Below are 24,524 nucleotides of genomic sequence, written 5' to 3' on the forward strand. Positions count from 1 at the left end.
GAGCAGATTTTTGCAGAAGTTTAAAATTTAAAAAAAAAAAAATTGTGGGGACTTCCCGGGTGGTCCAGTGGTTAAGTGTGGGTATGAGCCCTGGTCCGGGAGCTAGATCCCACATGCTGTGGGGCACTGCCCCAAAAATAAAAGAAATGGATTGTGTACACACTGTTAGAGACTGAGGAAAGTCATCTATGCTTGGACCACTTGTGTGTTGAGGGAGGAAGAGGCAGCACCTTGGTGGGTTATGGTTGCACTCGCCGCTATAACAAGCAGGCCCCCAGGGCTTCTCACAATGGGAGTTTGCCTTCTGACTCACAGCAACGGGACTAAGGATGGCCTTGGACAGCAGGCCCATGAGAGAAGGTGGAGGAGAAACAGATCACCCTCAGACATGCTGGCCCTTTTTACTAGCAAGACCAAGATGTTGAAGGTTAGCCAGGCACTGTGGTAGCCAGCTGGGCTCACACTAGAAGGGGAAGGAGAGATTTTAACATCTAGCTGTTTCGGCCTCACCAACTACTTGGGGCTTTCATATTTCATATTTTTCTTATCGAATGAGCCCTGGGACACCTGGACTGCAAGTATCCTGCAGTGGCTCAGCTTTCATCACTGTGTTCACTGCCATGGGAATCCTTAAAATATGGCAGTTACCTGAGTAACTGTGTAGAGGGGTGTCAGAGGTGAGGAAAGGAGGGTCCCCTTTTTCTCTTTCTATGCTTCTGGATAGTTTGAAATTTTTACCAGCATTTTGAAGAACTGGGTGGCAGGGGGTGACATCTTTTATCTCTTGGATCATGCTTTGTTGATGTTTTTTTTTCTTTTTTAAAATTTACTTTTAATTGGAGGATAATTACTTTATAATGTTTTTTTGGTTTCTGCTGTGCAACAACATGAATCAGCTATATGTATACATATATCCCCTCCCCCTTGTGCCTCCCCCCACCATCCCAGCCCTCTAGGTCATCACAGAGGACCAAGCTGAGCTCCCTGTGCTATACAGCAGCTTCCGGCTATTTTTCATTTTATATTGGAGTATGTTTGATTTACAATGTTGTATTCATTTCAGGTGTACAGCAAAGTCATTTAGTTTGTATCTATTTTCTTTCAGATTCTTTTCCCATATAGGTTATTATGGAGCATTGAGTAGAATTCCCTGTGCTATACAGTAGGTCCTTGTTGATAGTCTATATTATATTTAGTAGTATGAACCGGTTAATCTCAACCTCTTAATTTATCCCCTCCCCCACCTTTCCCTTTGGTAACCATACATTTGTTTTCCAAGTCTGTGAGTCTGTTAGATATGTTTTCAATCTTTAAAATAAATGATTATGAAGAAGCAAAAAATCAAATCAAGTGTGTTATCTCTTTCAGGGAATGATGCTGGAGTGGCTTTCTATAGTTCTAGGAGCTGATGGATAATTACAATATGTTAAGTTTGTAGAGATGATCCACTTCATTTAAATGGTGCTCAGGAAAATGAAAGTCTTTGTTTTCTCTTGCCTGATCACTTGATGACTGTGGTGGTCTTCATGACCACCCTTTTTTTTTCTCCCCACCCCTTCCCGTGACTTGGAGAGTGCAGATCAACTGTGAGTTTCCTGTGGCTTGTTCGTCTCGTCTTTCCTTTTCTCCCTTCAAAAGGAAATTATTGGCTGGTGTCCTTTTGCAGGGAGGGGGAGACAGAGATGAATATTGGTTTGCAGCCCATTTCTGCAAAGCCTTATTTATCTCACACAGATGCAGGAAGTTAAATTTTGATGATGTGCTTAGCTGGTAAGGAGGGTGTAGGAGATGAGCTCCTTCCTACAAAAAGAGAGAAAATGAAGCATTATTACCTCAAGAAAGGGACCTGATTGGGCTGTCTTTGGAAGTCAAACGTTGCTGCCAAGTTATCTGGAGCCTGGTACACAAGAGGGCGGGGGCAGGGAGGGGAAGGGGACGGAGGGTGAGATGCTCAGACCGCAGCTTCTGCCAGAGGGGGTCTGTACCCGTCCTTTTCCCTTAAAAATAAATCCCAATCAACAGCCTTCATGCACTGATGTGGGGCGGGGGCTGGACGGACACCAGAGGGGAACCTGGGGCTGGTGAGTGTCCTCAGATCAGAGGTTGAATGGTAGTGGCTTGGAAAGGATCCTCAGGTAGGTCGGGGGTAGAGTCTGTGGCCCCGGCCCTCTCTGTATACATCATTGCATTATTCATGATTCCTCCAGTTTCAAATGCAGTTGTTGTTCTTCAGTTGCTAAGTCACGTCCGACTCTTTGCAACCCTATGGACTGTAGCACACCAGGCTTCCCTGTCCTTCACTATCTCCCAGAATTTGCTCAAACTTATGTCCATTGAGTCAGTGATGCCATCCAATCATCTCATCCTCTGTCTCCCCCTCCTCCTCCTGCCCTCAATCATTCCTAGCATCAAGGTCTTTTCCAAAGAGTCAGCTGTTTGCTTCAGGTGCCCAAAGTATTGGAGCTTCAGTTTCAGCATTGGTCCTTCCAATGAACATTCAGAGTTGATTTCCTTTAGAATCAACTGGTTTGATCTCCTTGCTATCCAAGGAACTCTCCAGAGTCTTCTCCAGCACCATAGTTTAAAAGCATCAATTCTTGGGCTCTCAGCCTTCTTTATGGTCCGACTCTCACATCTGTACATGAGTATTGGAAAAACCATAGCTTTGACTATATAGACCTTTGTCAGCAAAGTGATGTCTCTGCTTTTTAATATGCTGTCTAGGTTTGTCAAATGCAGAAACCCAATCAAATTGTTGGTGTGGATTAAATGGCACACCTAACTGAAAAGATCCGGGGTTAATTACCTGAGGGGATGCAGTTTAGAGGTGTTGGAAGTCTCTGGTTCTCTTGGCTCTCTTTTCCTCTGTTGGCTTCAGTCCAGGGCCAGTCCTCTTTATTCACAACCCTCGGGGCCAGGACGATGGAAATTCTGAGTGGACAGTGCTCATTTCAGGAGCCAAGGACTTCTCCATCCAAATCATCCTATTAGCTTGGGGCACTGCTTCCTAGAGACAACTCCAGGGCTCTGTATTCTCATATGTTCTCATATGTATTAATAAAATCAGATGATAGTTAGAAGGACATACAAATTATCATCCAAACTGGAACACTTCTGCGAGATAAAGGGAGCACTGTTGATAATCACACTGAGGACTTTCCTGGTGGTCCAGTGGTTGAGAATCCACCTGCCATGCAGGGGACATGGGTTCGACCCCTGGTTGGTGAGGATTCTACATGTGTTGAGGGGGTGGGGGGGCACAATTCTGCCTGTGTGCCACAACTCCTGAGCCCACAAGCTGCAACTACTGAAGCCTGTGCTCTGCAACAAGAAAACTAGAGAAAGCCCACTCGCCGCAACTAGAGAAAGTCCATGCACAGCCAAAAATGAATAAAACAAATCAATTAAAAAATAATGACACTGAGACAACAGGTGTAAATGGAAGATCCCCACCCCTGGGTAAATAAGGCCCTACGGGCATCCTGGTGATGACCTGAGTCACAGGATGGCTGCCAAGATTGAGACAATGTTCCACAGAGAAGGTTTAACAAACTGCAGGAACGAAGAAAGCGCTTGGAAAGGCTCTTAAAGCAGTGTTGTCTGGAACTCTGTGTTGCTGAGTCTGGAGGTGGGTGTCTGGAAGGTTTGGGCAGGTGTCAAGTCTCCCCACATACTGGTTAGGTGACTAATGATGCATTATCTTGGACTCTTATACACCTGAGAGTACTTTCAGTCCCAAGGCACTTCTAGAAATGATGCTCTTGCGTGGCTACTTGGTTTCCACTTCCTAATTGTCTCTGAAAATAGTCCCCTGGTCTGGCTATGCAGTAGTCAGCCTGGGCTTTTTGCCCAGAGAAGGTTCATTCTACTGTGCTTTGGCTTCTTTTCTGTGTGTTTGACTGTAAGGTAGATAAGTAGTCCCCAGAGCCAATGCACACATTTGAGGCCTGCAGCTGGTTGACACTCTTGATGGATCAGGATCTGGAGTGCTTCAGCCTCTCTGGACAACAAGGAGACTTTCTCCAGATGTGGCCTGGGGAGAGCTGCACACCTGCCCTTCTGGTCCTTGGCCCCATCGCCCCCTCCCAGCGCGTCCTGTTCCAGGAACCAGACACCAGGCAGCTTCTGACTCCCGTCTTGCCACCTGGGATGCATTAAAACTTCAGGTGGAGTTTCCATAACGACCTGAGCTCAGTTCCTTTATGATGCTTGTAAGAAAAAATAACTGTTGGGTGGATTATTGTCAGATCATTCGCATGGGAACAAAATGTGCTTCCTCAGCTCTTCAAAAGAGCAGAGCAGACGGAGCTGCCAGCTTCCTAAAATGCTGCCCTCAAAAGCGTTTTCGTTTCTCTCAGGAAACAGGATGTTTTGAGGCAGTGGACCAGATGACCCCAGGACCTGTCTTCCCTGTGAGACTGTTTTCGTTTTATGAGGCTCAGCTTAAACTTCTTTCCCTTGTGCCCATGTCCCTGATAAGGACAGGTGTTCCTGTGATGTCTGCCTCCCCGTAGTAGCTCGTGGAGCCTGCTGTCATGCCCCCTTCCCTGGTTGTTGTTGTTTAATTGCCAAGTTGTATCCAACTCTTTTGTGACCATGGACTGTAGCCTGCCAGGCTCCCATGTCCATGGGGTTTTCCAGGCAAGAACACTAGAGTGGGTTGCCATTTCCTTCTCCAGGGGTTCTTCCCAACCCAGGCATTGAACCCATGTTTCCTGCATTGGCAAGCAGATTCTTTACCACTGAGCCACCAGCAAAGCCCCCTAGCCAGGTTAGATGTCCCTAATGTGCAAGTCTGTGTGATCAAGCAGGCAGACTCTCAACCTCTCTTAGTCACTGTTTTGCCCCCCAGAGTCTCCAGTCATGTTTTAGGCATATTTTGAAATTAATTTGTATTGGAGTATAGTTGCTTTGCAATGTTGTGTTAGTTTCTGCTGTACAACAAAGTGAATCAGCTATAGGTAGACATATACCCCTTTTTTGGATTTCCTTCCCGTGTAAGTTACCTCAGGACACTGAGTTGAGTTGCCTGTGCTATTCAGTAGGTTCTCATTAGCTGTTTTGTACATAGTACTGTATATATGTCAATCCCAGTCTCTCAATTCATCCCGCCCCCTCTTCCCTGCTTGGTGTCCATTCTTTTGTTCTCTACGTCTGTGTCTCTATTTCTGCTGCTTTAGGCATGTTGCAGCTTAATAAATATCTGTGGAAGGAATGAGTAGGCAGCAGTGGCTAAATAAAGTCCATGACCAGCGGAAACAATGGGAGAAGTTGTGAAAAACTTGAACTTCTAATTGAATATCTGGTGGGTTCTGGCAGAGAGAAAGAAAGGGGAGAGGGATGGATATTGGATAGGAAACCAACATTGTCTGCCCCAGAGTCCCACCCATCTCTGGTGTCCTTTTCATAACCCCCAGCCCACTTCCGACTCCAGCCACAACTGTGATGGGTGGTTCTGTGAAAACTCAAACTCCCTCTGTGCTACCAGGACCCCTCCCCCACCGACCTCGCCTCCCCAAGACTGATCCATCTGCTTCCTATTTCCACGTTCATGCTCTTCAGCTAACGGGTAGATAAACTCACCATGATGCATCCATGACATGGAACACTACTCAGCTGTAAGAAGAATGGACTTATGTACATGACAACCCTATGAATTTCAAATGCATTGTGCAGGTGAATGTCAGGCTGAAAAAAGCTACATGCTGTAGAATTTTATTTATATGACCTTCTGGGAAAGGTAAATGCATAGCCACAATTAAACGAAAAGACATCAGAGTTTGCCAGGAGCCTGAGAGGAGTTGATTTTAAATGGGTAACAACAAGCGAGTTGGTGAAACTGATGGAACTCTTGTGTTTTGTCTCCAGTGATTGCTATTCAACTCCGTGCCTTTGTCACACTCTTAGAAATGTACACCATAAGCAGGATTTCTCCTGTCTCTAAATTTTGAAATAAATAAAATGTAAAAATACATTAAAAATATTCCCACCGCCTGAATGGAGAACATTTCTCGTTACAAAGAGGAGCTTAGCGAAGAGTGTGCTAAATATATTTCCCCACAGACGAAGTGAAAGATGTGGAAGTTTGAGTCATGAACTCAAAACTGGGTCAAGATACAAATGAGATCACCTCCATGGTGATCTGCGTTTATCCGCCATTTTGTGGACATTGATCATAAGGCAAAAGCCAGTAATAAAAATCATATTCATCCCTGAGGATGGAAAGGGGTTTATAAAATCTTAGTTCTCGCCCTCCTCCTCATCTTTCATTTCAACATACATAATCTCTTGGTTGATAAACATGGGTAGCCAGAAAATAGACATGTTTATAGTTGAAGGGAGCCAGATATCTCTAGAACAAGGAAGTGATGAAGAAACAGGGTTACGTCTGGGTCTCCAAGAAACTGGACTCAAGGACGTGAATCCTGCAGGGAGATTTATCTTTGCTCTTGTTGCTTTTCTTTGTTTCTTCTTTGTGAGCTGTGTGTCAGCTTTATTTGCTATTCCTTCTGCATGCACAATTTCTCCACATGGATATCAACTGTTTCTATGACTAATATCTTGAAACTTTAGTCATCCCAAGACAAATGAACTGAATTTTCTTCCTTTTAAGGATAAAATTTTGTAGGAGGAACTTTACTGGCATAGCTACAACCAGGTATCCATAGGTGTTGGATTATGTTAAGAAACCATACAGTTAAGGGACTTCCCTTATGGTCCAGGGGCTAAGATGTCACACTCCCAATGCAGGGGGCCTGGGTTCAATCCCTGGCTAGGGAAATAGATCCCACATGCCACAACTTAAGATCCCAAGGTCATGACTAAGACCCAGCAGGGGGCCTGGGTTCAATCCCTGGTTAGGGAAATAGATCCCACATGCCACAACTAAAGATCCCAAGGTCATGACTAAGACCCAGCACAGTCAAAAAATAAATATTTACATAGATATTTACAAATAAAAACATAATAAATAAAAATAAATTTTTTTTAAAAAAGAAACTATACAGTTCAGTTCAATTCAGTTCAGCCACTCAGTCGTGTCTGACTCTTTGCAACCCCATGGACTGCAGCACACCAGGCTTCCCTGTCCATCATCAGCTCCCAAAGTTTACTCAAACTCATGTCCCTCAAGTCAGTGATGCCATCCAACATCTCATCCTCTGTCATCCCCTTCTCCTCCCATCTTCAATCTTTCCCAGCATAAGGGTCTTTTCAAATGAGTCAGCTCTTCACATCAGGTGGCCAAAGTATTGGAGCTTCAGCTTCAGCATCAATCCTTCCAATGAATATTCAGGACTGATTTCCTTTAGGATGGACAGGTTGGATCTCCTTGCAGTCCAAGGGACTCTCAAGAGTCTTCTCAAACATCACAGTTCAAAAGCATCAATTCTTCAATCCTCAGTTTTCTTTATAGTCCAACTCTCACATCCATACATGACTACTGGAAAAACCATAGTTTTGTCTAGATGGACTTTGTTGGCAAAGTAATGTCTCTGCTTTTTAATAAGCTGTCTAAGTTGGTCATAACTTTTCTTCCAAGGAACAAATGTCTCTTAATTTCATGGCTGCCATCAGTTAAATATTCTTAAAATAGTGGGTTTCGTATTACTTGACTTTTACCACAATTAAAAAAAAATTGTTTAAAAAAAATGAACTTGTCAACTCCCATGTAAACCAAAAGGCATTTGCAGGTAACAAAGAGAAAATTTTCAGAAAAGGGCTAACGTTCCCAAAGGGATTACTGTTCTTAGGCAGAGGGGATTGTTAAGTAGACAAAAATGTATCTCTATACCATTCCTCCTGTTTTGGTGTGTTTGGTGTGTTTTGTGGAGTGTTGGTTATAGCAGATAATAGGTATTTGGTTTTCCACCATCCATTTCCTTTTCTTCAGAGAGGATGGATTTGACTTATCCGAGTGGAATGCATGCCTGCTTCTCTCTCACTCAGTTCATGGTTTGAGTTGACCTCACCAGAAGAAATGGAGTAGCCATCATGGTCAACAAAAGAGTCTGAAATGCAGTACTTGGATGCAATCTCAAAAATGACAGAATGATCTCTGTTCGTTCCAAGCCAAACCATTCAATATCACAGTAATCCAAGTCTATGCCCCAACCAGTAACGCTGAAGAAGCTGAAGTTGAACGGTTCTATGAAGACCTACAAGACCTTTTAGAACTAACACCCCAAAAAGATGTCCTTTTCATTATAGGGGACTGGAATGCAAAAGTAGGAAGTCAAGAAACACCTGGAGTAACAGGCAAATTTGGCCTTGGAATACGGAATGAAGCAGGGCAAAGACTAATAGAGTTTTGCCAAGAAAATGCACTGGTCATAGCAAACACCCTCTTCCAACAACACAAGAGAAGACTCTACACATGGATGTCACCAGATGGTCAACACCAAAATCAGATTGATTATATTCTTTGCAGCCAAAGATGGAGAAGCTCTATACAGTCAACAAAAACAAGACCAGGAGCTGACTGTGGCTCAGATCATGAACTCCTTATTGCCAAATTCAGACTTAAATTGAAGAAAGTAGGGAAAACCATTAGACCATTCAGGTATGACCTAAATAAAATCCCTTATGATTATACAGTGGAAGTGAGAAATAGATTTAAGGGCCTAGATCTGATAGAGTGCCTGATGAACTATGGACTGAGGTTCGTGACATTATACAGGAGACAAGTACATTGTACAGGGATCAAGACCATCCCCATGGAAAAGAAATGCAAAAAAGCAAAATGGCTGTCTGGGGAGGCCTTACAAATAGCTGTGAAAAGAAGAGAAGTGAAAAACAAAGGAGAAAAGGAAAGATACACCCATCTGAATGCAGAGTTCCAAAGAATAGCAAGAAGAGATAAGAAAGCCTTCTTTAGCGATCAATGCAAAGAAATAGAGGAAAACAACAGAATGGGAAAGACTAGAGATCTCTTCAAGAAAATTAGAGATACCAAGGGAACATTTCATGCAGGGATGGGCTCGATAAAGGACAGAAATGGTATGGACCTAACAGAAGCAGAAGATATTAAGAAGAGGTGGCAAGAATACACAGAAGAACTGTACAAAAAAGATCTTCATGACCCAGATAATCACGATGGCCTGATCACTCATCTAGAGCCAGACATCCTGGAATGTGAAGTCAAGTGGGCCTTAGAAAGCATCACTACGAACAAAGCTAGTGGAGGTGATGGAATTCCAGTTGAGCGATTCCAAATCCTGAAAGATGATGCTGTGAAAGTGCTGCACTCAATATGCCAGCAAATTTGGAAAACTCAGCAGTGGCCACAGGACTGGAAAAGGTCAGTTTTCATTCCAATCCCAAAGAAAGGCAATGCCAAAGAATGCTCAAACTACCACACAATTGTACTCATTTCACACGCTAGTAAAGTAATGCTCAAAATTCTCCAAGCCAGGCTTCAGCAATATGTGAACCGTGAACTTTCTGATGTTCAAGCTGGTTTTAAAAAAGGCAGAGGAACCAGAGATCAAATTGCCAACATCCGCTGGATCATCAAAAAAGCAAGAGAGTTCCAGAAAAACATCTATTTCTGCTTTATTGACTATGCCAAAGCCTTTGACTGTGTGGATCACCATCAACTGTGGAAAATTCTGAAAGAGATGGAATGAACTTATGAACCACCTGACCTGCCTTTTGAGAAATCTGTATGCAGGTCAGGAAGCAACAGTTAGAACTGGACATGGAACAACAGACTGGTTCCAAATAGGAAAAGGAGTATGTCAAGGCTGTATATTGTCATCCTGCTTATTTAACTTCTATGTAGAGTACATCATGAGAAACGCTGGACTGGAAGAAGCACAAGCTGGAATCAAGATTGCTGGCAGAAAGTGAAGAGGAACTAAAAAGCCTCTTGATGAAAGTGAAAGAGGAGAGTGAAAAGTTGGCTTAAAGCTCAACATTCAGAAAATGAAGATCATGGCATCTGGTCCCATCACTTCATGGGAAATAGATGGGGAAACAGTGGAAACAGTGTCAGACTTTATTTTTTGGGGCTCCAAAATCACTGCAGAGGGTGATTGCAGCCATGAAATTAAAAGACGCTTACTCCTTGGAAGAAAAGTTATGACCAACCTAGATAGCATATTCAAAAGCAGAGACATTACTTTGCCAACAAAGGTCCATCTAGTCAAGGCTATAGTTTTTCCAGCGGTCATGTATGGATGTGAGAGTTGGACTGTGAAGAAAGCTGAACACCGAAGAATTGATGCTTTTGAACTGTGGTGTTGGAGAAGACTCTTGAGAGTCCCTTGGACTGCAAGGAGATCCAACCAGTCCATTCTAAAGGAGATCAGCTGTGGGTGTTCTTTGGAAGGAATGATGCTAAAGCTGAAACTCCAGTACTTTGGCCATCTCATGTGAAGAGTTGACTCATTGGAAAAGACTCCAATGCTGGGAGGGATTGGGGGTGGGAGGAGAAGGGGACAACAGAGGATGAGATGGTTGGATGGCCTCACTGACTCAATGGACGTGAGTCTCAGTGAACTCCGAGAGTTGGTGATGGACAGGGAGGCCTGGCGTGCTGTGATTCATGGTGTCACAAAGAGTCGGACACGACTGAGTGACTGAACTGAACTGAACTGAACACCAGAGCTGGTCACGTGACTCAGACCTGACCAATCAGAACATCACACTCCCAAGGATAATGATTGGTTCAGAGATAAGCAAGGTAATCAATCAGAACCTATGACATTGAAAGAAATTATTTTGTTTTGGTTTTGAGGTATTTTCAATACTACAGAAAAAGAAACATACACTCAAACTTCTCACCATCCCATATACCTCTCTCCAGAGTTGACCTGAATGGCTTTAGTTATGAGCTGCTGGCTGCCATTTTCCTCCATGTGAAATCTTAAAATGAAGCCCCTCTGGGGACAGGAGAGCTATAGCACAGAGAAAAACCGAGCTCTGGGGACACTACTGAAGTCCCTAAGTCAGGACACTACTGGAGTTCCTAAGTCCTGACACCAATATATCCACTGAGTTTTTAATTAACTGACCTCTAAAGAGATTTGAACTGTTTTCAGTCCTTGTTCAGTCCAGAGCTCTTTTCAATCCTTTACCCTTTAAAGTAAGTCTAACAACAATTGTCACCCTGCTTATTTAACTTCTATGCAGAGTACATCATGAGAAATGCTGGGCTGGAAGAAGCACAAGCTGGAATCAAGATTGCTGGGAGAAATACCAATAACCTCAGATATGCAGATGACACCACCTTATGGCAGAAAGTGAAGATGAACTAAAAAGCTTATTGATGAAAATGAAAGAGGAGAGTGAAAAAGTTGGCTTAAAGCTCAACATTCAGAAAACGAAGATCATGGCATCTGGTCTCATCACTTCATGGGAAGTAGATGGGGAAACAGTGGAAACAGTGTCAGACTTTATTTTTGGGGGCTCCAAAATCACTGCAGATGGTGATTGCAGCCATGAAATTAAAAGACGCTTACTCTTTGGAAGGAAAGTTATGACCAACCTAGATAGCATATTCAAAAGCAGAGACATTACTTTGCCAACAAAAGTCCATTTAGTCAAGGCTATGGTTTTTCCAGTGGTCATGTATGGATGTGAGAGTTGGACTGTGAAGAAAGCTGAGCGCCAAAGAATTGATGCTTTTGAACTGTGGTGTTGGAGAAGACTCTTGAGAGTCCCTTGGACTGCAAGGAGATCCAACCAGTCCATTCTAAAGGAGATCAGCCGTGGGTGTTCTTTGGAAGGAATGATGCTAAAGCTGAAACTCCAGTACTTTGGCACCTCATGTGAAGAGTTGACTCATTGGAAAAGACTCTGATGCTAGGAGGGATTGGGGGCGGGAGGAGAAGGGGATGACAGAGGATGAGATGGCTAGATGGCATCCCCGACTCGATGGATGTGAGTTTGAGTGAACTCCGGGAGTTAGTGATGGACAGGGAGGCCTGGCATGCTGTGATTCATGGGGTCGCAAAGAGTCAGACACGACTGAGCGGCTGAACTGAACTGAACAACAATTCAATTTTTTTTTTTTTAAAGAGATTTATGGGAATTTCCTGGCAGTCCAGTAGTTAGAACTCCACACTTTCATGCTGAGGAGTGCAATCCCTGGCCAGGGAACAAAGATCCCACAAGCTGTCCAGCATAGCCAAAAATAATAAAGTGATTTATAATTCACCTTTCCTACAGTACTGGAGCGGAGAAAGCAATGGCACCCCACTCCAGTACTCTTGCCTGGAAAATCCCATGGGTGGAGGAGCCTGGTAGGCTGCAGTCCATGCGGTTGCTAAGAGTCGGACATGACTGAGCAACTTCACTTTCACTTTTCACTTTCCTGCATTGGAGAAGGAAATGGCAACCCACTCCAGTGTTCTTGCCTGGAGAATCCCAGGGATGGGGTAGCCTGGTGGGCTGCCGTCTATGGGGTTGCACAGAGTCGGACACGACTGAAGCGACTTAGCAGCAGCAACAGTACTGGAGACTTGAGTTTGATCCCTGAGTCAGGAAGATCCCCTGGAGTAGGAAATGGCCACCGACTCCATATTCTTGCCTGGAGAATTTCATGGACAGAAGAGCTTGGTGGGCTACAGTCCATGGGCCCACAAAGAGTCAGATACAACTGAGTGATTAACTGTCATTTACTGAGCATCTGCTGTATGCCTAGCTCTCTGCATATGCTGTTACATTCAATCTGCACATTAGTCAAGTGTGTTGTTTTATTTTACCTTTCAATAGATGAAGGAACGGGACTCAGAGAGTGGCGCAACTGGGTAGGCAGGAAGAATGACAAATAAAGCTGACAGAGCTCACTAAATAGAGATAAGGAAAAGAAGCAACCACAAAAATAAATCTCCCTGCAGGATTCAAGTCCTTGATTCCAGTTTCTCTGAGTCCCAGCTGCATCCCTGTTGCTTCCGTCATTTCCTTGTTTTAGAGATATCTAGCTCCTGTTCAACGATAAAATGTGCCTATTTGCCAGCCATCCATGTTTTTCAACCAGAAGATTACATATGTCAAAATGAGAGATGAGTAGGAGAGTGAGAACTAAGATTTTTGTAGACTAAACACCTCTCCATCATTACGGACAAATAGAAAATATGAACTAGGTGATTTCTAAACTTATACAGAGTGAAGTAAGCCAGAAAGAAAAACACCATTACAGTATACTAACGCATATATATGGAATTTAGAAAAATGGTAACAATAACCCTGCATGCGAGACAGCAAAAGAGACACAGATGTATAGAACAGTCTCTTGGACTCTGTGGGAGAAGGTGAGCGTGGGATGATTTGGGAAAATGGCATTGAAACATGTATAATATTATATGTGAAATGAATCGCCAGTCCAGGTTTGATACATGATACAGGATGCTTGGGGCTGGTGCACTGGGATGACCCAGAAGGATGGTATGGGGAGGGAGGTGAGAGAGGGGTTCAAGATGGGGAACATGTGTACACCCGTGGTGGATTCATGTTGATGTATGGCAAAACTAATACAATATTGTAAAGTAATTAGCCTCCAATTAAAATAAATAAATTTACATTAAAAAAATTATAAAGTAATTAGCCTCCAATTAAAATAAATAAATTTATATTTAAAATAATAATAATATAAAGTTGTAGCAGAAAAAAAAACCTTCCTCATGTGTTTAACTCTGTGATTTTTTTTTTAATCTTCAGGTAAAAAAACACACAGAGAAGGCTCATGTCTTGCCAATCCACACAGGATCAACTGTTTCTATGACTGCTATCTTAAAACTTTAGTTAGTCCAAGACAAATTAACACATTTTTTTCTCCATTCCAGGCATATCTGCTATTTCCAGTCCATATAAGTCATACTTTTTTTTTTCTTCTCGTTTTAGGTATCTTTTGAGAAATGTCTGCTTTTCGCTCTACAGAAACCAGACATAGAAGATTAGACTATGTGGGAGGGTTGGTGGTAGGAGTTGAGCTCTTTCCCGTCACTGATTGGAAGATGCCCTCTTGTGCCTTGAATGTTGTTTCAGACACTTATGGAATCAGCATTCAGAGGTGTTATCTTGGACAATGCTTATCAGGCCCCCTAAAGGCCCCTTTCCAAGAGATGGTCTCCGGACCAGCACTATGGTTGCCCCTGGCACTCTCGCCGCTATTGTCCTGTGTTTAACTGCAGCAGAAAACAAGCAGGAGGAGAATCATTTTCCTCTTCCTCTTCCGGTTAGTCTCGCAACTTCAGCTCCCATTGGTGGAACCTAACAGGAAGAGGCTGGATGTGGAAGTCGGGAAATGTAGTTCTCCGACTCTCACCCACTATAATGGAGCAGAGCACGGGAGGGTAGGAATAGGACTGAGATCAAGGAGAAACACAGCCTATGTTCCATCCCACCCAAGCCTCACCTTTCCCTTTGCCAACTTCTCATCATTAATTCTCAGATTAGATTTTTCAGAAAGGGCATCCTAGAACCCAGAGACCAGACAAGTCCTCTTGGGTTTAGGGTTTTTTGTGTTTTGTTTGTTTTTCTGTTCTGGCCATGCTATGCAGCATGTGAGATCTTAGTTTCCTGACCAAGCATTGACCCTGTGTCCACTGCAGTGCAAAGTGTAGAGATTTAACCACTGGACCTCCAAGGAAGTCCCAAGTCCTAAATTAGCCTGTGCGGCCCCTTCCTAACTCTCATAACCCCTATGTTTTTTGTTTTGGTCATTTATTTATTAATAGTCTGCATAATTTAATTTCATGAAAGAAAATGTTGAAGAGAATAGGCAAAACTCTTTTTTTTTTTACTTTTATTTTATTTTTAAACTTTACAATATTGTATTAGCAAAACTCTTTCAAAAGAGGAAGAAAGAAGTTTCAAGCCAAAAAAAAAAAAAATATACCATTTTCTTCTGACTCAGTGCAACCACATTTATCAGTTTGTGCCAGTGATCTATCAATTCAAGTAAAGTCTTACAAACCTTGACGCAGTAAGAAAGTTCTCTGTGTGTTTTATTGAACAAAAGATTACGGACATTCCAATATTTTAGATATAGAGGCTTAAATGCCTATCGATAACTATGAGACTCTTCAAAGGGAGAGAGGGAAGTAAATTCATTTAAGGTCCCATGAAAACCTGTAGCAGTTGACAGGACTGGTTTTCCAGGTAGGATTCTGGTGCAAAGACACGGGGTAGAGCTTTGGTGAATCAGAAACTATAGAAGGATGTGCTTCGTCATGTCTGACTCTCTGCAGCTCCGTGGACCATAGCTTGCCAGGCTCCTCTGACCATGGAACTTCCCAGGCAAGAATACTGGAGTGAGTTGCCATTTCCTACTCAAGCAAAATATAAAACAGAGTGAGGTCAGGAGAGGATCTGACATGGAAATCTCAATAAGCTTCTACTAGGAAAGAACACAGAATCATAAGACTTCAGTCTTCTGGGAATTCGATGGATGGCAGAGGAGTGGCAGAGCATGAGTCTTCTCTGTGTGTTTCTTTACCTGTAGATTAAAAAAGAAAAGCACAGAATTAAAGAACATAGAGATGAGAGAAGGTTTAGAAATCACCTAGTTTAATTTTTCTCAACCTCAATTTGCCTAAAAATCACTGAGGAAGAGTTTTGAAATCAGAAATGCAATGTCTCCATCCTGGTGGCTTCTTGGAATTAGATTCTTTTTTTTAATTGGAGTGGAATTGCTGTACAATGTTGTGCTAGTTTCTACTGTACAACAATGTGAATCAGTTATATTTGTACATACATCCCTTCCCTCTTAAGCCTCCCTCCTTCCTCCCTGTCCCTCTCCTCTAGGTCATCAAAGAGCACGGAGCTGAGCTCTCTGTGCCAAACACCAGCTTCCTGCCAGCTATCTGTTTTACATCAGATCAGTCGCTCAGTCGTGTCCGACTCTTCGCGACCCCATGAATCGCAGCATGCCAGGCCTCCCTGTCCAACACCAACTCCCAGAGTTCACTAAGACTCACGCCCATCCAGTCGGTGATGCGATCCAGCCATCTCATGCTCTGTCGTCCCCTTCTCCTCCTGCCCCCAATCCCGCCCAGGTAGTGTATATAGGTGAATGCTTTCTCAGTTCATTCCACCCTCTCCTTTCCTTCTTTTGTCCACAAGTCCTTTCTCTATGTCTGCGTTTCTATTCCTGCCTTGCAAAGAAAATGTGGTACATGTGTACAATAGGATACTGCTGCTGCTGCTAAGTCCCTTCAGTCGTGTCCGACTCTGTGTGACCCCATAGATGTTAGCCCACCAGGCTCCCCCATCCCTGGGATTCTCCAGGCAAGAACATTGGAGTGGGTTGCCATTTCCTTCTCCAGTGCATGAAAGTGAAAAGGGAAAGTGAATTTGCTCAGTCATGTCCGACTCTTAGCGATCCCATGGACTGCAGCCTACCAGGCTCCTCCGCCCATGGGATTTTCCAGGCAAGAGTACTGGAGTGGGGTGCCATTGCCTTCTCCGACAATAGGATATTACTCAGCCATAAAAAGGGATGCAATTGGGTCATCTGTAGTATTGTGGATGAACCTAGAGTCTGTCATATAGAGTGAAGTAAGTCAGAAAGAGAAAAACAAATATCATATATGAACACATATATGTGGAATCTAGAAAAATGGAATCAGATTTTGAAAGAGCTCTGTGGGTCATTTTGATGTACATTCTCAGGTAAGTCAAAGGACTGAGGCAATGCTTTCACTTTACAGGTAATCAGAGATCAAGCGATCTGACCCACATTTCTGCGTGAGTTTTGTCATGGAGACATCAGATGTCCATGAACCCTTTACCTTTCCCATGCCCCTGCCTTGGAACAGCTGTCTGGTTGGTTTTGTCCCCTGGGTGCAACTCAGACTGTATTTCACAGCATCTAATCATCCAGTGCTTTTGGCCAAGAGACAAGTTAGATCACCGGTATGCCTTATGGATAATAACCAGTGTGGCTAAAACTCTCAATTCTAGAGTCTAGCTCTGGCAGCTGGACTTCTCAGTGGCCCTAGGATGAGATTTTTCTGTCTGTGAAACCAGTGGAGTAGCCAAAATTTCAACAGCACAAACATCCTCATAGGAGGAATAACTGATTTTGCCCACCCTGTATTGCCTTACACAAAGACCCATGGACTTAAAGGAGAGCCATGACAAGCCTCTTTGTATGTACATGGATGCAAGCATGTGCCTCGTATGCGGTGCCTCATGTGTGGTCCTAGATAACACATGTGTTCTCCACTTGAATCGCTTTTGTGGAATAGCCTTATGGGGGTTTGGACTTTTTTTGTTATCGATTTGTAAAAGATGTTTACATGTCAGAGATTTAGCCTTATTTTTATATTTATGAAACAAATTTTTCCTCATTTTGTCATTTTTCTTTTGATGAATCAGTTAAATTCATCTGTCAAACCTAGAGAGGCCATTTTTATTGAGAATATTGTTGTTTGTTTCATCGCTAAGTTGTGTCAGACTCTTTTGTGACTCTATGAACTGTAGCCCACCAGGCTCCTCTGTCCATGGGATTTCCCAGATAAGAATACTGGAATGGGTTCCCATTTCCTTCCCAGGGGATCCTCCCAGCCTACGAATCAGACCTGTGTCTCCTGTTTGGCACTCAAATTCTTTACCACTGAGCCACCTGGGAAGCCCTATCGAGAATAGAGAACAATTCTGTCATGCAGTTTTCACTTCTTTGCCATCATTGAATGTGTATCTTTTAAAGATGATTGCTGATCTGACTTATAAGGATAACATTTTTTTCTGTGAGACAGAGAAGGGAACGAAAAACTTGAATCTTGAGTGGTGTAGAATTAAAACTATATTGTTTGAGTACTTGGGCTGATTAAGTTGAAAGCAGTGAATTTCTTAGGGTCACAGAAATAGTAAATGGAAAGGCCCTTCTTACTGCCAAGGTGATCCTATACAGCCTTCTCCTCCTCCTTGCACCTGTCCTCCATTTTCCCAGAATCTGTAAACAGACACTAGGGCTCTTTCCAGCCCTAGATCCCAGGATCAGCCTCCTGCCTGTAAAAGGAGTCTTTTCTGGGATCACTGGTGGCCACAGCTTAAAATGTTCCTGATCTGACCCCAAAAGGACCCATGTGTTCACCAAGAACAATGCTAGCAATGCCTTCAGCATTTGAACTCCAAAGTGGGACCGTCCCACGTGGACATGTGGATTTTCCTGGTAAGTTTTTGAAGAAGTAGGATACCTGTACATTTCTATGGGTTCCTGTACTTCTTTTAACACAGCACTTTTCATTTTATTGTTTCTGAAAGTGCAGCAGCAAAATGTTAAGGTCCAACAGAACTCCCAGACTTTGACAACTGAAATGCCAGCAGTGACAAATGACTCTTTGGTTCCGTGGTGTTTCCCATGCATCTGTCAAATGGTGTTACTCTTGTATAATGATTGGAAATATTCATCTTTAGGAGGAGCGCTGCGATCATTCAAGCCTCTGATTTCTGAAAAGTGACATTTTTTTCATTTTTATGAATTGCCATCTTATGGCATGACACACACAGGCACATGGCTGGCTAATTTTATAACATAAGAAGAAAACACACACAAGAAGCTATAGGCTGCCTTCCTCTGAGGATTTCCTGGTTGCCTCAGTGAGATTAATTTCCATGGCCAGGCTGGGTGCACTCCTGCCTGGGAGGGTAGAGGCATGTATAATTTTATTTATGGCTGTGCTGGGTCTTTGCTGATGTGTACAGGCTTTCTCTACTTGAGACAAGTGGGCGCTAACTCTAGTTGCAGTGGATGGGCTTCTCACTGCTGTGGTTTCTCTTGTTGCAGTTCCTGGGCTCTAAGCTCATGGCCTTCAGTAGTTGCAGCTCATGGACTTAGTTGCCCCTTGGCATATAGGACCTTCCCGGACCAGGGATTGAACCTGTGTCCCCTGCATTGGCAGGCAGGTTCTCATCCACTGTACCACCAGGAAAGTCCTTTTATTAAAAATAAATAATTTCACTGGATAGAGGCATTTAATTTTGGAGGACAGCTTATACCTGGGCAACTCTTAGAAAGTCTGAGATTTCCACCCCCTAATCAGAATGTAGACCCAGACCTTTTGAATTTCTACTCTGTGATTTTGATCACCTTGCCTGGTTTTACATTAGTGATGAAAATCAAAAATTTAGTTTTTTCCCTAGAGACTCTGACAGCATGATTGCATTCAAAATGGGAATTAGTGGCCAATAATTGAAATGTGTTTGAGTAAACTCTGGGAGTTGGTGATGGACAGGGAGACCTGACGTGTTGCAGTCCATGGGGTCGCAAAGAGTCGGACATGACTGAGCAACTGAACTGAACTGAACAGAAATAAAAAGACAACAATTGTCTACCCTTTATACAATGCAGCCCAGCTGGGTGAGTCCTGGAAATATACATTTTGCTTTCCTAAAATATCTAGAAATCAGTGGTACTTTAGAAAAAGAATCAGTAATCTGTGAATAGACCAGATCAGGGCCCCTGCTTGTATCTGTAAATAAAGTTTTATTGGAACCCAGCCATGCACATTCACCTAATCACCTATGGCTATTCTTGTGCTACAGCAGTCAGAGTAGTTGTGGCAGAGCCTGTGTGGCCTTTAAAGCCTAAACGTGTGCTTTCTGGCCCTTTCAAGGAAAAGTTTGCTGACTTCTGTCTCAGAAGAAACTTTGCTGGCTTTCTCTACTAGAAGCAGAGTACAGCTACCAAGTGTCACAGACCACGACACCCTACACAGCCTCTGTCCTGGCCCCCATTAGGCTGTGGTTTGCCACTGTCATTGCAAATACCAAAACTTCTCCATCATCTGTGCAACAAATAGGCTGGCGAGATGAGGCCAGGGTCCGTCATTTACTGGTTTATTAGTCCCTTCAGCAAGAAAGTGCCTGGTACTTTCTGTTCCCTCAGGAGCTTTATGATTTCTATGGAGCTTTTTATCATCATTTGGACGACCTTCACTAAGGTATCTACAGGGCCCTTCTAATACTGTTCTCTCAAAAAGATGATTAAAGCAAAGATATTGTGGTTGCGAGAAGACTGCTACATCAGCAACTTCATCTTTAGTAAGAGAAGGAGAAAGGGGACATATGAGGTAGTGGGATGTGAGCCCAATGTGATTAAGACATTATAAATGTTAATTCAAATCATCCCATCACCTCACATGGCCGCTCATACTCTCCCTTCACCAGCATGGCCACCCACACCCTCCCCCTCATCAACATGGCCGCCCACACCCTCCCCCTCATCAACACGGCCACCCACACCCTGAGCTTCACCTGTAATGAAACATGGAAGAGAAATAATATCTATATATGTATCTTACTGTAACCTAGTATCTCTTTGTAAATATAATTTCATAAGGTCCATTTTTATATGATTAATGAGAAATGTAAACCATAAACTCAGCATCAGAAAGGCACAGAGGCAAGTCTCTGCCTACCCTGTGTCTGCAATTTCCCAGAGGGAAGAAAACCTTGTAATAATTGGGCCAGTGCTAGGACTTGAAAATGAACATGGAAACCAGCTATGGTTTGTGAGTGTAAGTCAAGGTTCCATTGACACTGGCACCATGAGCAAAAGGCTCACTTCACACCAACCTTGTCACTCTCGTGTCTGAACAAGTGGAACCACTGCCTACATGTATTAGTAGAACAGATCCGACAGTATCCCATGAATCATGGTTGTTGCCTAGCATAGTCTCATAGAAGACAAAGTCACCAAATACCAGTCAAAAAGCCAATTGATAAATCTAGGTTTGACTTGGTTGGGTGACTGACCTAGGAGCCTTTCCTTCCCACCCACTTCAGCAGATAGTGCAGGAGACCAAGTCATCTTTTATCTCTGGACTCCCCATTAGGACCATTGCGGCAACCATCCCCTTCTTCTCCAAGCAATGGAAAACAACAAAAAAGGGCAACACTCAGCAAGTTACTACCACTATCCAATTCTATATTCATAGAGTTTCAATCAGCAAACTGCCAAGAATCTGATTTATATCTGGAAGAGACAACAGCATTGACATGCACCTAACCTCATGGTTGGTTAAGGTGGATTCAAGGAAGCTTAGAGGTAATGTGATGGTGAGGGCAGGAGGAGAAGGGGACGGCAGAAGATGAGATGGTTGGATGGCATCACCGACTCAGTGGACATGAGTTTGGGCAAACTCCAGGAGTTGGTGATGGACAGGGAGGCTTGGCGTGCTGTGGTTCATGGGGTCGCAAAGAGACGGACACGACTGAGTGACTGAACTGAACTGAACTGACTGATGGCCCATTCCAAGGTAATAATCACAGGGAGTCTTTCTGTGGACCAATCTCTTCCCTGGATTCACTTCATGAATTTTATGAATCTCTCCTCTATATTTCTCTTTTTCTAAATCCTTTATTCCTTTTCAACTGTTCTGTTCATGTTTATACAATGTATGGTTCAGGATGATATGTTTAATATATATATATTTTTTCTTCATGGTGTTTTTCCTTCCTTCTCAACCTTAGCCTTTGGTTGCAGGTCTGTGCCCCTGGCACCGATTCAGAGAAAGGACGTTGCAGCAGAAGAGAGAATACAAACCTTAGAACCTGGCCTCTGAGGGGGGTTGGGGTATAAAATGAACACAATGCATTACATCCAGGCTCCCTTTAGGGATAGATACTGTTTTCCTGGGAAAGTAGGGAGCAAAGAGAAGTGACAAGGGAGACAGAGTTATGAGCCCAACCTTCTCTCGGACAGAGCTAAAAATATCATCCTCAGGCAAACTGGTCTCCGTCAGACATCCACAATAATGTCTACCCTTGGTGTCCATCCTTCAACCCATCACTCACCCATGCCTCAACAATGACACCTCTCTCCCTAAGACTTGGATCAGTTTACTCTGTATGGGAACTTACCCTACAGAGGCCCAGAGGAGGTCCTGGACATTTGGTGGGAAGGTGTTATGGAGTGGAGGAGAGTCCAGGGATCTGTATGTGGGGGACTTTGATTCTAGAAAGTGTAACCATATTCCTTCTCACCGTCAGGGAGGAAGATAACATAATGAGAGCAGAACACCACCCTTTCGGCCTAGACAGTTTTCATATTAGCTATGTCCAAAACTGAATATAAACAGTGAAATATTAGCCATAAATATTCCATATATACAGTGGAATATTAGCTATAAAAAAGAATGAAATAATGCCATGTGCAGCAACATGGATGGAACTAAAGATTATCATATTATGTGAAGTCAGACAAAGAGAAATACCATATGATATCATTTTTATGTGAAATCTAATTTTTAAACAAGGACACAGGGCTTCCCTAGTGGTCCAGTGGTTAAGAATCCACCTTGCAGTGTAAGGGACACCAGTTCAATCCCTGGTCCAGGAAGATCCCACATATTGTGGAACAACTAAGCCCACATGCTGTAAGCACTGAAGCCCACACGCTGCAACTACTGACGCCTAAGTGCCTAGAGCCTATGCTTCACAGCAAGAGAAGCCACCATAATGAGAAGCCTGTGCGCTGCAACCAAGAGTAGCCCCTGCTCACTGCTCTAGAGGAAGCCCACGTGCAGCAACAGAGACCCAGCACAGACAATAAACAAAATAAATAAATAAGTAAATCTTTTAAAAATGATACAAATGAACTTACATATAAAACAGAAACAGCCTCACAGACATAGAAAACAAATTTATGGTTACCGAAGGGGAAGAGGGGGGTAAATTAGGAGCTTGGGGTTAGTGTACACAGATTACTGAATATAAAATAGATAACCAACAAGGACCTACTGTATAGTACAGGGAACTATGCTTGATATTATGTGATAACATATATGAGGAAAAAATCTGAAAAAGAATGAATACATGTATATGTACAAGTGAGTCACTTTGCTGTATACTTGAAACTAACACAACACTTTAAATCAACAACAATTCAACAAAAATTTTAAAAATATATATTTAGGATGGCAAAATACTTCATCTATGGAGTCCATACTCATGTTTTAGCTCTATTTTCAATTAATCAATAGCTTTATAATGTCAAAAAAACATGATCAGGTCTCACATAACAATTCTGACCTCTAGCTTCCAAAAATGGAGAAGGCAATGGCAACCCACTCCAGTACTCTTGCCTGGCAAATCCCATGGACAGAGGAGCCTGGTGGGCTGCAGTCCATGGGGTCGCTAGAGTTGGACACGACTGAGCGAATTCCCTTTCACTTTTCACTTTCATGCATTGGAGAAGGAAATGGCAACCCACTCCAGTGTTCTTGCCTGGAGAATCCCAGGGACGGGGGAGCCTGGTGGGCTGCTGTCTCTGGGGTTGCACAGAGTCAGACACGACTGAAGCGACTTAGCAGCAGCAGCAGCTTCTAAAGATAATTTTAAAAAGGAAGATCAGACCATGCTTGGCTCCTGCCTCTGAATGGCAGCACTGGACTGGAGCTATGTGCAGGCTGCCTCTGTAGACAGAACATCAGCCTTCAGTCGTTCTTATCTGAACACTGAGTTCCCTCATTTTGGGGATTTTCCTAGACCCTGTAGGCATTCCAATTTGCAGCTGCGGAATTGTGAGAGGAGAAAGTCCTGCCCTTGTTTTGATCACTGTTATTTAACTAATTGGCTACTTTGCTAAATTCCTGGTGCTATCAATATAGCTAATTACCTGTCATCTGTCACCAAATAAACTGATCAGCATAAGGGACCAGGACTAATAGGAATGCCACGGGAGTCTTTAGTCTTCCCCTCTATTCCACCATCTATTTTGTTGTTTTACTTCTCATGAGTCTAAAAGGTCACTTGAACATTTTCATTTCCTCACTTTTTTCCCTCCGCTTTTAATTTTCATCCCGAATACCTTCCATCTCGATCAAGGACTGTCAACATTTTACTCTGTTTTCTTCTGTGTATATGTGTGTTTGTGTGTGTGTTTCTCTTTCTCTCTCAAATTTGTTGCCAATACTGAACCACTTGAAAGTAAACCACAGACATTGGGACACAGGCTGCTTCACCTCTTAATCCTTAAAGAAGCATCTCCTGAGAGTAATGATGGATTTCATCCTCCATAACCACAGAACATGAAATTATTATTGCCTTTATCAAAATAACTCTAATTTCATAATATATTCTAATGTTCAGCCCATATTCTAATTTCCCAAAATGTACTCAAGTATCTTTTAGAGTATTAAAAAAAATGTTTTACATGTTTCCTACCTTCTCTTTCTTCAATATTGTCCTTTCGAATTTATAATCTACTGGCCTGAGAAGTGAGCATATGTTACAAAGTTTTCCAAAACAATACTAGGCCTTCTCTCCTAGGAAGACCAGAAATCCCTGTTTTTCAGTTTGTATTTCTTTTTTTTTCTTTAATTTAGATATATATGTTTGGTTTTTATTTGTTTATTTTATTTTATTTATTCTGGTTGGGTCTTGGTTGCTGATCAGGCTTTTCTCTAGCTGCTGTGAGCAGGAGCTCCTCTGTTGCGGTGGATAGGCTTCTCACTGCAGCGGTTTCTTGCTGCAGAGCATGGGCTCTGGGGTGTATGGGCTTCAGTAGTAGCAGCAAACAGGCTCAGTAGTTGTGGCAACAGGCTTAGTTGTCCCTTGGCGTGTGGGACCTT

The sequence above is a fragment of the Bos taurus genome, chromosome 17 (assembly GCF_002263795.3).
Source record: "Bos taurus isolate L1 Dominette 01449 registration number 42190680 breed Hereford chromosome 17, ARS-UCD2.0, whole genome shotgun sequence".
Lineage (NCBI taxonomy): Eukaryota > Metazoa > Chordata > Mammalia > Artiodactyla > Bovidae > Bos > Bos taurus.